Raw genomic sequence first — 12,272 nt, forward strand, 5'->3', positions numbered from 1 at the left:
ATATTTAGCAAACTGAATTCCTGTATGGATCTGTGGTATGTAGAGATGTATTTTTATAAATGGTTGATTTAGTGATGAGCCAAATATTTGTATCCACATCAAAACAAATACAAACCTGTGTATTACTCTGGTTATACATTGGTTTTAATTCCATTGATTTTAATGGCATCATGCCAGTATAAAACCCCAGTAACACAGATGAGAGTCAGGAAGAGGCATAACAATGTGGCCAGGCATCCAAGGCAGCTGCTGCATACAGAGGCAACAGCAGCTTCCAGGTGCCACCACTGGCGCAACTGGCCATGTCATTATGTGGCGACAGCTGTATTTTTCCATCCCCGCTCCCCAAAGCTGGCATCTGAGGCAGCTGCCACTGGATTCAGGCTTTACATTAAAAGAGGTGAATCAGATCCTATATGCTATGGGCTTATTTCTGCCATACTATATATAGGATTGTATTTGAGGGAAGAATTTTGCCCTATTATTCATATTCTGATTTGACTTGTGCCTCCTCACACGAGCATAGCTATACTGACTCCGTGGCATAACATCTCATTTATCCTTGGGTATGTAAGAGCAAACAGTGGCTTGATCTACACTACGCAATTCAAGGGCAACACCACCTCCCTGAATCAAAGATGGCTTCGGCTGCCACCTGGCATGTCTGCCTTCTGCCAGCTTCTGCAGCTCCTTTAACAGCAAGGTCTACTCTGGGTGCACAGTTGCTATAGTTGGTACTCTAAAATCTCCTTGAGAAGATGGTCGGCTGTGTGCTGCCAGAACTGCTGGTGGCAGAAGCAGGCTAGTGTAAACAAGGCCAAAACTGAGTCTCATATATGCACAAGGGAGTTGCATGATCCTTGCTTTGGCAGCCATGGACTCAGTTGTCTACATTAAGGCCAGCGTCAGCATTGTGAAGGCCATCAGGGGACTTTAATATGGGTGGACCTTAAAGGGACCTCACTGTTATGCACATTGTTGGGTGTCCTTTGTATTGCTACAGCAGCCTTAATATAAATGAAGATCAGGTGCCCTACCATTGAACTTCCTGACTTTAAAGACTGGGTCTAATGTTGTTGACAGTTTTTATATTTAATATGTTATGTGACTATTTTTGTAAATTTATCTTCCTGTTCTGCAAAATCACTACTTTAAGAGTTGTTCTCCTAAAGGAAGTATTGTATGCAAGCCAAGTTTTTCAGATGACTGTATTTTTAAGCAATAATGTGATCCCATGGTGGAAGTTGTACAGGCTATAAGCTGTGTATTCATAACATTTTATTTTTATATCTATATTTAAAAAATAAACTATCAGACCAAGTACTGTTTTCAAGGACAAAAATGTCTTGAGCTACATTCTGGGGTCACATTCTGGGGACCAAGGCTCTGTGAATATGTACATGCACATGCATGTGTGCTTGTACACCTGAAAAAGATTCTTCTGATTCTGTTGTTGTGTTGAGGTTCCCATGCACTGTGAGGTCCCTGTCAGGCATTACATTTGTTATGTGTTATATGCAAGTACTTCACAAGAAATCATAACATGCCAGAAACATAGAACAGCAACTTGTTTATGGAGCAAAAGTATCCCATGATAATTTTAACATGTGGCCAGTTGGTATGTTACAATTTGTTTGTGTAATACTTGTATGCAGTGTGTGATAAAAGCAATGCCTGTCCAAGGTCTAGAAAAGCATCCCTAGGTCTGAGTTAATTTACATTACACAGCTACAGGGACCAGAAATGAAGCCAGAGACTGGTATAGCCCAAACACTGTCTCTGCCACCCTACTTTTCCCAGTTATGATGGCAAATGGTGGAAGGGCCCCTGTGGTAGCAGTATGCTACCAAAGGATCAGTTCTTCTCTCTGAGCCACTAAGCACCAATTTTAGGGCCAGATTACACCTACTATATAAGAAAAATCAAATCTACATTTCTGCAGAATTTGTAGGAGTTATCTCATGGATTAAAATCCTAGTCCCATTAAAACTGATATAAAGAGATCTGCCCAACATACACCTTCTGTTAATGATGAATATACAACCTATAACATATCTACATCCAGCCTAAACACAAGAACAGCACACCATGCATGAATCCTTGTGCAACTTATTTTAATTTGCATGTATGAATAAATACATGCTCATTTCTACAAGTGCTGCCCTTGTATATGTACACAGGACAAGTGCATAATTCATTTAACTGCTTATCACAATATCAGTCCCAATGTGTTGTCTTTTGTTTAGCTTAGAACAAATTTCAGTTATCTGCATATCAGTTAAGTAAATAAACTGCTTAGGGCCAAGACTGCCCCAGTTTCTACTTTGCAATGTAATTGTACTCTATTAATTGCATGGAAATGGTGAGGTGGAAACAGCTGTCCAAAGGCTGCTTTGAAATGGAAGGAGCTAGTCAGGTTTAGGATTGTAGCAGGGCACAGTGTACTTAATAAGCACTGTTCACATTAAACTCAGGTAAGTGCACAGGCTTTTCCAATCCCAAGGCTATGCTCTTAAACAGGGCACACCTTACTTAGTTATACCTGGCTCATGCAAAGGTTTGGAAATGTAGGTCTCCTTTAAACCCAAAGGAAAAAGTATGCCATCAAAAACAGTTACCTGATGTAACTGCACATGCAGACTGGGATAGCATGTATGACTGTAGTTGAGTCAGAGTTCGAACTCCAGTATAAACTTATGTCTTTCCTTTGCTTCTGATGGCCTAGAAAGGCAGCTGCAAATACAGCATATAATACAAGTTTGTGTAGAGATAACAAAGACATACATAATTGCCAAAAGTCATTATCAAGTTAAATACATGTGTTATTTTGTTTCCAAAGTTGATATCATCCCACAAATAAGGAGCCGAGTCCTGTGGCCTCGGTTGCAGGCCAAGTATACAGGCTCTGTCTCTTGGTTTTCCACATCTGAAACCTTACTTAGCCTTTAGTTTCAGGTAGGCCTGGACAGTGGTATGGTGGAAATGTAGCAGCTGCAGCCTGGCCCTTTATTTGAAACATGGTTCTGTGATACTTTGTGATGTCTCTATATTGCTCTTCAGATAGCACAGCATTGACTTTAAAGCTGCTTCTAAGAGTTTAATTGAAGGAAACACTAAGACAATCTACTTTGCGGTGGGCAGGAAACAAGAAAAAAGAATACTGCTTTCTTGGGAGTCAACTAAAGTCTAATCTACACACACACACCCTTGCACTGATATGGTTAAATGGAAACTGATCCCTGCAGGCATTCTTGTTTCATTTTTAAAATTACTTATTTCAGCTTAACCTTATTCCTGATTGATTTAATCAGAACTGAAGCCACCCTCATACCAAAATAAGTGTCTGCAGAGGTGTCTACCCAGACTGGTTTGAACTCACACCTTTAGTTAAGACAAAGCAACTACCCATGTAGACAAGCTCTAAACTTTCCAATAGCACCAACATCTCAGTACTGAGTTTTATGCTGTAGAAGCAGTCTGGGCCATCGTGCACTATTAATAGTAGAATCACATTATCCAAACTGCTGGATAGGCTACAATTGACTTGACTCCCCCTGATTGCATTGACTGTGGATGGGGCGAGAAGGAACAAGAGTATACAGAAGGCTGAAAGTCCTCTTTACTTTGGTTTTGCTAATATAAACTTAATCCACAGCCCACCCTCTTTATTCGTAGGCAGTCGGTCTGATCTTTTACTACATCTAATCTCAATTCATCTGCAGTCTGAAATCACAGATGCTTTTGAGCAATAGGTGGACCCTCTATACAACCCCAATGTGTCACTGCTTCACCATGTTTGAATAGGAATACTGGAGCCTTGGGAACCAGGCATCTCCTGAACTGTGCATGGTAGGCCAAAACTTTGCTAGCATGGGACACTGAACCTGCCAGATTTTCTGGCTGAAATGTGAACTGTAGGATTCATCCCATCCATGCAATGGTATTGGTTATGTTTTTGGGTCTTCCTTTAATGCCAGCCTTATGCATAAAACAATCTCCTGCTTAATGCATGCTAAGTATTCTCTCTCACTTCAGAAAAATAAAAGCATTTGATCTATTAAGCCAACCATTTAGATGTCCCCTCTCGCAGGAATTGTTCCTGTTCCTATATTTAAAACTTGATCCTACACTGAACTCTGTAATGAGTAGTGCTCAGAATCTCTGTACCTTTCCTTGTTGGATCTGGGCCATAGCTTGTAAACTTAGCGGGGCAGGGATTTTGTTATCTTGTACATGCTTTCTGTACAGCACAAGGTGCAGTTACATTTGCTAGCAAGAAAGTGATTTGGATTTCTTTTAGTACTCCAGCCCAGCAAACAGGCATGTTTGTTCAACAGAAGGCATGTGGGGCAGGTCAGTACTGACTTTTGCCAGATGGAACAGGGGTTCATAGATTTCATAGACATTAGGGCTGGAAGAGACCTCGTAAGATCACTGAGTCCAGTCCCCTGCCCAAGGGGCAGGAAGTCAGCTAGGGTCAAAGGATCCCAGCAAGATAGGCATCCAAATGTTTCTTGAAAGTGTCCAGAGTAGGTTCTTGTACCACATCTGGGGGGAGTCTATTCCAGGCCTTGGTGGCTCAGACAGTGAAGAAGTTTTTCCTTGCAGGAGTTTGTGACCATTGGTCCTTGTCTTCACTTGGGGTGCTCTGGTGAACAAGTGTTCCCCCAGAACCTAGTAATACCTAAGTATAACCCCTTATATACTTATAGGCTGCCACTAAGTCACTCCTGAGCCTGCACTTCTCCAGGCAAAAGAGTCCCATGGTTCTCAGCCTCTCTTCATAAAGGCTGCTCTCTTGCCCTCTGATTATGCTCGTGGCTCTCCTCTGGACTCTCTCAAGCCCAAAACTGGATGCAGTACTCTAGCTGTGGCCTCACCAAGGCCAAGTACAGTGGGAGGATGACTTTCTGGGTCTTGCTTGAGATGCATCAGTAAATGTAAGCCAGAGTTTTATTTGCTTTGCTGACTGCAGTGTCACATTGGTTCATCTTGTGGTCTCCCAAGTCTCTTTCCACTGTGGTGCTAGCGAGTGTAGCACTGCTGAGCCTGTAAGTGTGATGCAGGTCCCTGCCACCCTCCCCGGAGGTATAACACCTTGTATTTCTCTGTATTGAATGCCATCAGGTTTTCATCCGCCCACCTTGCAAGCCTGTCAGCCGGGTTCACCAGCCTATCCTCTAATGTGGGCACTCTTCCCCGTAGTTTGGTGTCGTCAGCGAACTTTGCCAGTCCGCTTCTAACACCAGAATCCAGATCGTTTATAGATATTAAAGGGTACAGGTCTGAGAATGGAGCCTTGGGAGACACCACTGGTCACTGTGTGCCATGTTGATTCAGTTCTGTCAACTACCACTCTGGGTCAGACCTCGGAGCCAGTTACCCAGCCATCGGACTGTAGGGTAGTCAAGGCCGCAGTTCCCTAGTTTTTCCAGGAGGACATTATGGGACACCAGGTCAAAGGCTTTTTTAAAGTCCAAATATATGATATCAACCTCTTCCCCTTTGTCCAGGTGATATGTCACCTGGTCATAGAAGGAAATGAAATTGGTCAGGCAAGACCTGCCCACAACAAACCCGTGCTGGCTATCCCTCAGAACGCTGCCTTCAGTTAGCCTGTTCTTATGAATATGTTTTATTTTCAGTTAAAATAAACATGACAGACAAGCTGTTGTGCTCTACAACTGCTTTCTTGGAGTCAGTGGAAAAAACTGCAGGAAAAAGTTGGGACATATTTCATTATTTAGCTTTAAATAGCATTTCTGCTGGCAGAGACGTAGCCTGTAAAAACTGTCATATAACGGGACTTGTGCTATTCTTCTTATTTCTTATTAGGCATATAGAGAGCCTGAAAGCATTTTTTTAAAATCTTGTTTCTACTTGGGATTTTTTCCCTTAGAAATATCAAAAATTCATTACTGTTTTTTAGAACAAAATGTAAAGTTTGGTTGTCTTGGTTTGTTGGAGAACAGCTTAAGGTAAGGGATGTTCACTGGGAGCTCTTAAGAGATTAAGGTAGTGAAATGCTAGGCAAGGTTAGGGTCTTGCCCCATGGGACACTTCACCATGTTTTATTTAGATCACAGTAAGCACTGCATTGCCGTGTCATATTAAAAGTTGGAACATGGTCTGAGCAGTTGCATGGTAATGTTTAAAGTGATCTCTAACACTATCTCTTATGCACCATTCACTGATTGTCAGTCTTAGACTGGCACTGCACTAGATCCGGTTCAAAATTCCTGCGTGGGGCTGGGGCTGGGACTGACGGTCAACAAATTGTGCTCAGGTTATTTCCATGGTGTGGTCTGATTATAGCTGAACATGTATTACTTAATACCATCCAGAGATACTCCTCCCACGAACAGTCCAAACTTTGCTATTATATGATCACACCTAGCACATTTTTACTCCTTGAACACACAGGTGCTAGTTTTTTTTAATGCATTTAACATGTCCTAAAAGTAATATGCAACATGGCCATTATTAGAGACCTGAAGAAGATTACTTTGTGCCTGAAAGCTTGTCTTAACACCTCTCCCAACTATACAATTGGTCCAGTAACAGATACAACCAAAAAAACCAGCAACAAAAAAACCCCTTTCATCTCACATATATCCTGGACTATTCCAAGTCTACTACTTGAAACCCTAAGTCAGGCTTTCTATACTCAGACTACCGCAGCTAACTCTCTCTCCTTATTCATAATGTTAATAAGTCACTGAAGTTCAATCTATGTTCATTAAAAAAGCTAATAGAGTTAATAATTAGAGTTTTAAAAAATCTAATTAAAAATCCCTTAGCTAATAGAGCTAATAATTAGAGTTTTAAAAAATCTAATTAAAAATCCCTTTCTCCCCATATAACCTGTTTTCCATTCCTATACTGTTCAAAGATCATTAGCTCAGGTAAGACCTGCAATGCAGTGTAAAAGAGCAAGAGAAAATAAAACCTCACTTAGTATCCCTCAAATAAAAACCTCTAGAACTTTTCATATCATAAAAAAGCAAGAAGGGTGCAAGCCCCATTTTCTCCCCATTACAGCAAACATAAAAACAGCTATTACTGGGGACAGAAACACAATGGCATAACTTTCTGGAATCTCCTGTCGTTGGGAGTTCAAAATGTGCATCTTGTTTGGACTGATATTCCAAATGACTGCTGATTTCAACTTGGGCTCGATCCAAACCCACTGCAGTCAATGGGAGTCTTTCCACTGCCTTCGGAGAAGAAGAGGTGATGCACCCTATTCTGCTGTGGGCAGGAAGGGGAAAGGCCCTTTTCCTCAGGCTAGAGGAAGGCACACACGCAGTTGGCCTTCTCTGTGTGGCGAGATGGTACAGAAGCAGGGCTGGGCCAGCTGAAGGGATTCACTTTATCACCCTTCTAGGTAGGATGGCCATCACACAGGACAGTCCAGTTGTCCTCTGTCCTCTATTGATATGAAACAGGATGCCTCTATGTCCTCTGTTTTTCTCTTGAAGAGAAAAATAGAGGACATAAAGGGGTCAGATTTCGTAGCAATAGAGGACAGAATAGCAGAAAACCGGAATGTCCTCTATGATGGACACCCTTCTTCTAGGATAATATATTAGGCATGTGCTTTAAGGAGGGAGGGGGCAGAGTCAGTCTGACAGTGAGAGTGAAGGGAAAAAAATCTTGAGGAAAGGTTAGAGGTAAGAGGACAACCAGGAAGACTATCTACTTTCTGGACCCTGGCCTTACCATGCAGCTCCTGTTCTGAGAGGGCTGTCACAAGCCTTGCTTTATACTTTATTTAAGCCAAGAAAAGCCCTTAAGTTTTTCTGTTTATCCTCAAACAGGTTTAATTTTCCTGGTTTACCACAAAGCTACAACAGAGACACTGAAACTTTTCCTAATGTGATGGGCCTTCTGAAAAGCTCTCTGCTGCCACACTCGACCCCTCAGCACCAAACTTGGCACGGGGAAGAAAACATTACCCTCCAGAACCCCACAGCATTGCCCTCTCCAACATTTTGGGTTGCCATTTACACCAGTAAAAAACAGGTACAAAATGCTACCATTCCATTTGGTGACAGCTCTTGCATTGGTAAGCTACTGAGAATCAAGTCTGTAGCCTCCAAATATTTTTTTAAGCAGTTACACACTGCAAAAATCTGTTCTCACTGTTTGGAGCATGGGCATGGCATGTAGTAAAGTCATTGGCAACACTGGCCAGACACAGGATTGCTGGAGTGTTTAATTAGAAGGCCCAGCCCTTCTGAAACAGGATGAGCAAGTTGGATGAAAACAGCATTAAAAATTGAGAGGAACACATATTTTAAGCAGCTTAGATCATGCTTTGGGTGGTGTTTATGCTGCAAGTAAGAAGCTTTTGTTCTCCAGCCGTCTTGGGGTGTCTGCTGCCAGTATGATTTAAAAGGCTGATACCAAGGAGCAAATCAGCCTCTCGGGACTGAGCACTTTTAGATTTTTTAACAGATAGGCCTTTATTGTTTTATGGCCTTTTCTTGTTCACAAGTGACAGAAAAAAAATTACAAATAAAGAGCTGGTCAGCTGTTTTTTTCCACAACAGAGACTGGTGTTTAAGGAGAAGGAGAAGTGGGAGGGGAACATCCATTCATTTGTGTGTGTGGGAATGTAGTATGCCTTACTTGGAGGAACAAAGGATGACCACACCAGACCAGAGCAATACTTCATCTAATTCCGTGGCTTGTCTGACAGTGACCAGCACCAGCTGCTAGAAACCTGTGGCATCCTCTACCCCCAGCAAAAGTTTTCTCCTAAACCCCAATGTTTAGAGGTTATCTTATAAAGCAAGGGGGCTCTCAGATTCTTGTTTGCTTATTAAGTAGTTATTTTCCTAGCTCTGGCTGTCCTTGTCCATAAGTGTCTACTTCCTAGCAGTTTGTTAAGTAGCCCCAATGACATATTGCAAAAATGAGTTCTATAGCTCCACTGTGTCTCGTATGAAAGAGAGGCAAGGATTTCTTAGGGTGGTATCTTCTATTGGACCAACTGTGTAATGGGGACAAAGTGAGACCGGCTTTCAAATGCAAGGCATTTGTTGTCACATCATTGCATTTGAAAGCAGGTCTAACTTTGTCCCCACTACGTAGTTGGTCTAATAAAAGATATCACCCTAAGATATCCTTGCCTCTCACATAATTTCTGGTCAATCATAGCTACATCACTCCTAACACTACGTGTATTAAAAAAAGCAGTGCCTCTTATCTGGTTCCAGGAAGCAGTCTCAGCAAACATCCTCAAGTATTAAGAGGATGAGAACTGCTCTCCCCCTAATGCCTCTTCAACAAGCCTGTCTGACAGGCTTCTGCATAAGAACTGGCATTTATTGGGTCAGACCAAAGGTCTATCTAACCCAGTATCCCATCTCACACAGTGACAGAGAGCAGATGCTGATGGGAAGGGTGAACCAGGCAAGTCTAGAATTTTTCACCTCTTACTCATCTCCTACTGCAGCTTCCAGCCTTCAGATATTTAAGATACTCTGATTCAGAGGCTGCCACCAGCTCTACAAGGTTCAATACCTACTGATGGACTTTCCCTCCATTCCCCTTTTGAACAGGATTAAACTACCAGCCTCTACAACATCTTGTGGCAATGAGTTCCACAAGTTAATTACACAGTCTGAAAAAGGACTTCCTTTTGTTAATTTTAAACCTATTACCAATTTCATTTATGTCCCCTTGTTCTAGTATTGTGAGAGACAGAAAATGATAAGCCCCCTATTTACATCCTCTGCACTAATGTTTTATAAACATCTAGCATGTGCCCTTCAAGTGTCTTCTCTAATCTGAGAAGTCCTAGCCAATTTAGTCTGTCCTCATATGGAAACCCCTCCACTCCCCTGATCATCCTTGTTGCCTTCCTCTGTACTTTTTCTAGTTCTTCCACGTCCTTCTGGAGGTGCTGGGGACCAAAACCGCACCGGATTCTAGGTGTGGATGCACCATAGAACTAAATAGGGACATAATTATACTTTCTTTTTTTTCTTTACAAATTACTTAAGAATTCCTAACCTTCCATGGCCTGTGTCCCTGCACACTGAGCTGGAGCCACTGGTATAAATGCAGCCCTGCACTGCCACCACAACCCAACCTCTCCACCAAGCTCAGTGACTGTTCCCAGCTGAGGGCCAGTAGAAGTGGGTCTTCAGGCCCCTTCCCTCTCCAGCTTAGTTGATACATAGCATCCTGGTTGTGTGGCCCAGTCCAAACCCATGGATGCCCAATGGAAAGCCTCCTATTGGGTTAATCAGGCCCTTAACCTATTTTTCAAAGCTCATGACCCTGCTGGTTTTCTACCTCTTTCCTCTCCATTTTCCTTGAGGCTGAGAACCCTAAATAAATAATTAGCAAATTACTGGAGCGCTTGATCTCTTGCTCTCTCTTTCTCTGTCTCCCGTGATCCTGAAGGTTTGTGACTTTCACCCCAGATTTTTCACAGGATACAGCATTTCACAGTAGACCATGGTGACAACCTCACAGCTAGCAAAAGCAGGTAGAGGCAGGCAGCTCAAGCAACAGGTGCATTTTTTCCTGAAATCCTACCAAGTATAATTTTATGTTCTAGGAATTTCAACCCAGCCATAAATCCCTCTGAAATATGCAATGGTGCTTAATACACTTCACTGGGAAAGGACCTCTTGTATAAAACCTTAACCAAGAAGCCTGGTTTTCTCTCCAAGAAGCATTAGAGACCCCATCGTGTTTTTTTCATGACAAAGTAGAGTCTCTCCCTGTTTAGAAGGGTAAATATACCCTCCCTCTTGTTTCCTGTGGTAGAGACTGTCTATCTGCCTCTTGCTATCAGGGGGCTGCATTTTAGTGATACTGTCCTACATACAGGGTCTGTAAAGTACTTAAAGTATATAATTTAAATAGCAAAGAGAAGGACAAGGGAATCACTGTGTGTGCATGTGTGTACTGGTATGCACAAAGTATGTACTTAAATTTTGATAGGGCAAAAGACAACATTTTTTTGTCACAACCATTCTTCCCACATTAATAACTGTCATTCAGCAAACTGGATTTACAGGAGTCCAGCCTCACCATGAACATCCTGTTGTACAACATTCCCTTGCTGATAGCTCACCAGGGGTGTTCCCTCCCCAGGCATCACTGAGCATGTGCAAGTTAGAAAACCAAAATCAAGCCCCCCTCCCAGTGAAGGAAAACATTGCACAACAAAATTGGACTCTACAAGTTATCTCAGTTGCCCCACAGCCAGCAGGTCTAATCTTTTCCCCAATTGCAAGCAAAGTGGTAGCATGAGGTCCATGGATCCAATATTATCCTTTACAGAGAAAGCCTCAGCATCAAGTGCCTGGTGCTCCAGCATGGCGACACTGTCTTTAAGACATGATGCTTTCCCACAACTAAAGTTAGACCTTTGGTAGGTCTGGAAAAGAGCCATTTCTTTGCAAGTAGCACTAATAATAGTTTGCACACATCAGGGCAGATTATCCCCTCGGAGTTCCCAAGAGTAAGAGGTCAGATGAACAAACTCAGCCTCCTGGGTTAGCAGCACCACTCCTCCAGAGACCTTAAGCCAAAACATCCTCTTAATATTCTGATAAGAACAACCCACTGCAGTACTATACAGTTTCTGTCCAAGTATCATGTACCCACTCAGGAGGCTGAGGAAGGAGTGCTTTGTACAGTCATTTAACAACTTCCTCCAGCTTTAAAAGAAGCAAGGGAGAGCAACACTGGAGAATCAGAAAGTGCTCTTGGGTTTCTGAAGGGATTCCTCCCACAGAGGTCTGTCTGCAAGTCGAAAGCTTGGACTTCTACTCCCACCCCACTACTGACTCATTACACAATCTCTGACCAAACCTTTCTGCCTCAGTTTCCCTGCTTGTGGAACGGACTCAATTGGCCTTTGTAGAGTGCTGGAAACAGGCTGTATGTATCAGTATCAGTATCCAGGGGGAAGGCCTATCTCCACAAGGTAGGACTGCATAGTAACTGTATAGTGGTAATGCGTGTTGCCCCCAAACTCCTATCCAGTAAACCCTTACCTATTTTTTTAAATTTCCCTTCTTGTTCCCAAGTAATTTTCCTCCCCAAAGACATATTTAATAACCCCTAGGAATCCTGGAGTCCTTTCTAAATTGATCTCCCAAACTGTTCTGTGTGGATCCCTTAGCCCTTCCCACATTTGAGGTGATTTACTGTATCTGCAGAGCTAGGGCTTAGGAAATCTTATCCCACTCCTTCAAAACGTCTCCTGGTCTGAGCCTGCTTTCCTTGCCTAAAATTCCTGC

This window comes from Alligator sinensis, unplaced genomic scaffold (assembly GCF_000455745.1).
Source record: "Alligator sinensis unplaced genomic scaffold, ASM45574v1 scaffold907_1, whole genome shotgun sequence".
NCBI lineage: Eukaryota > Metazoa > Chordata > Crocodylia > Alligatoridae > Alligator > Alligator sinensis.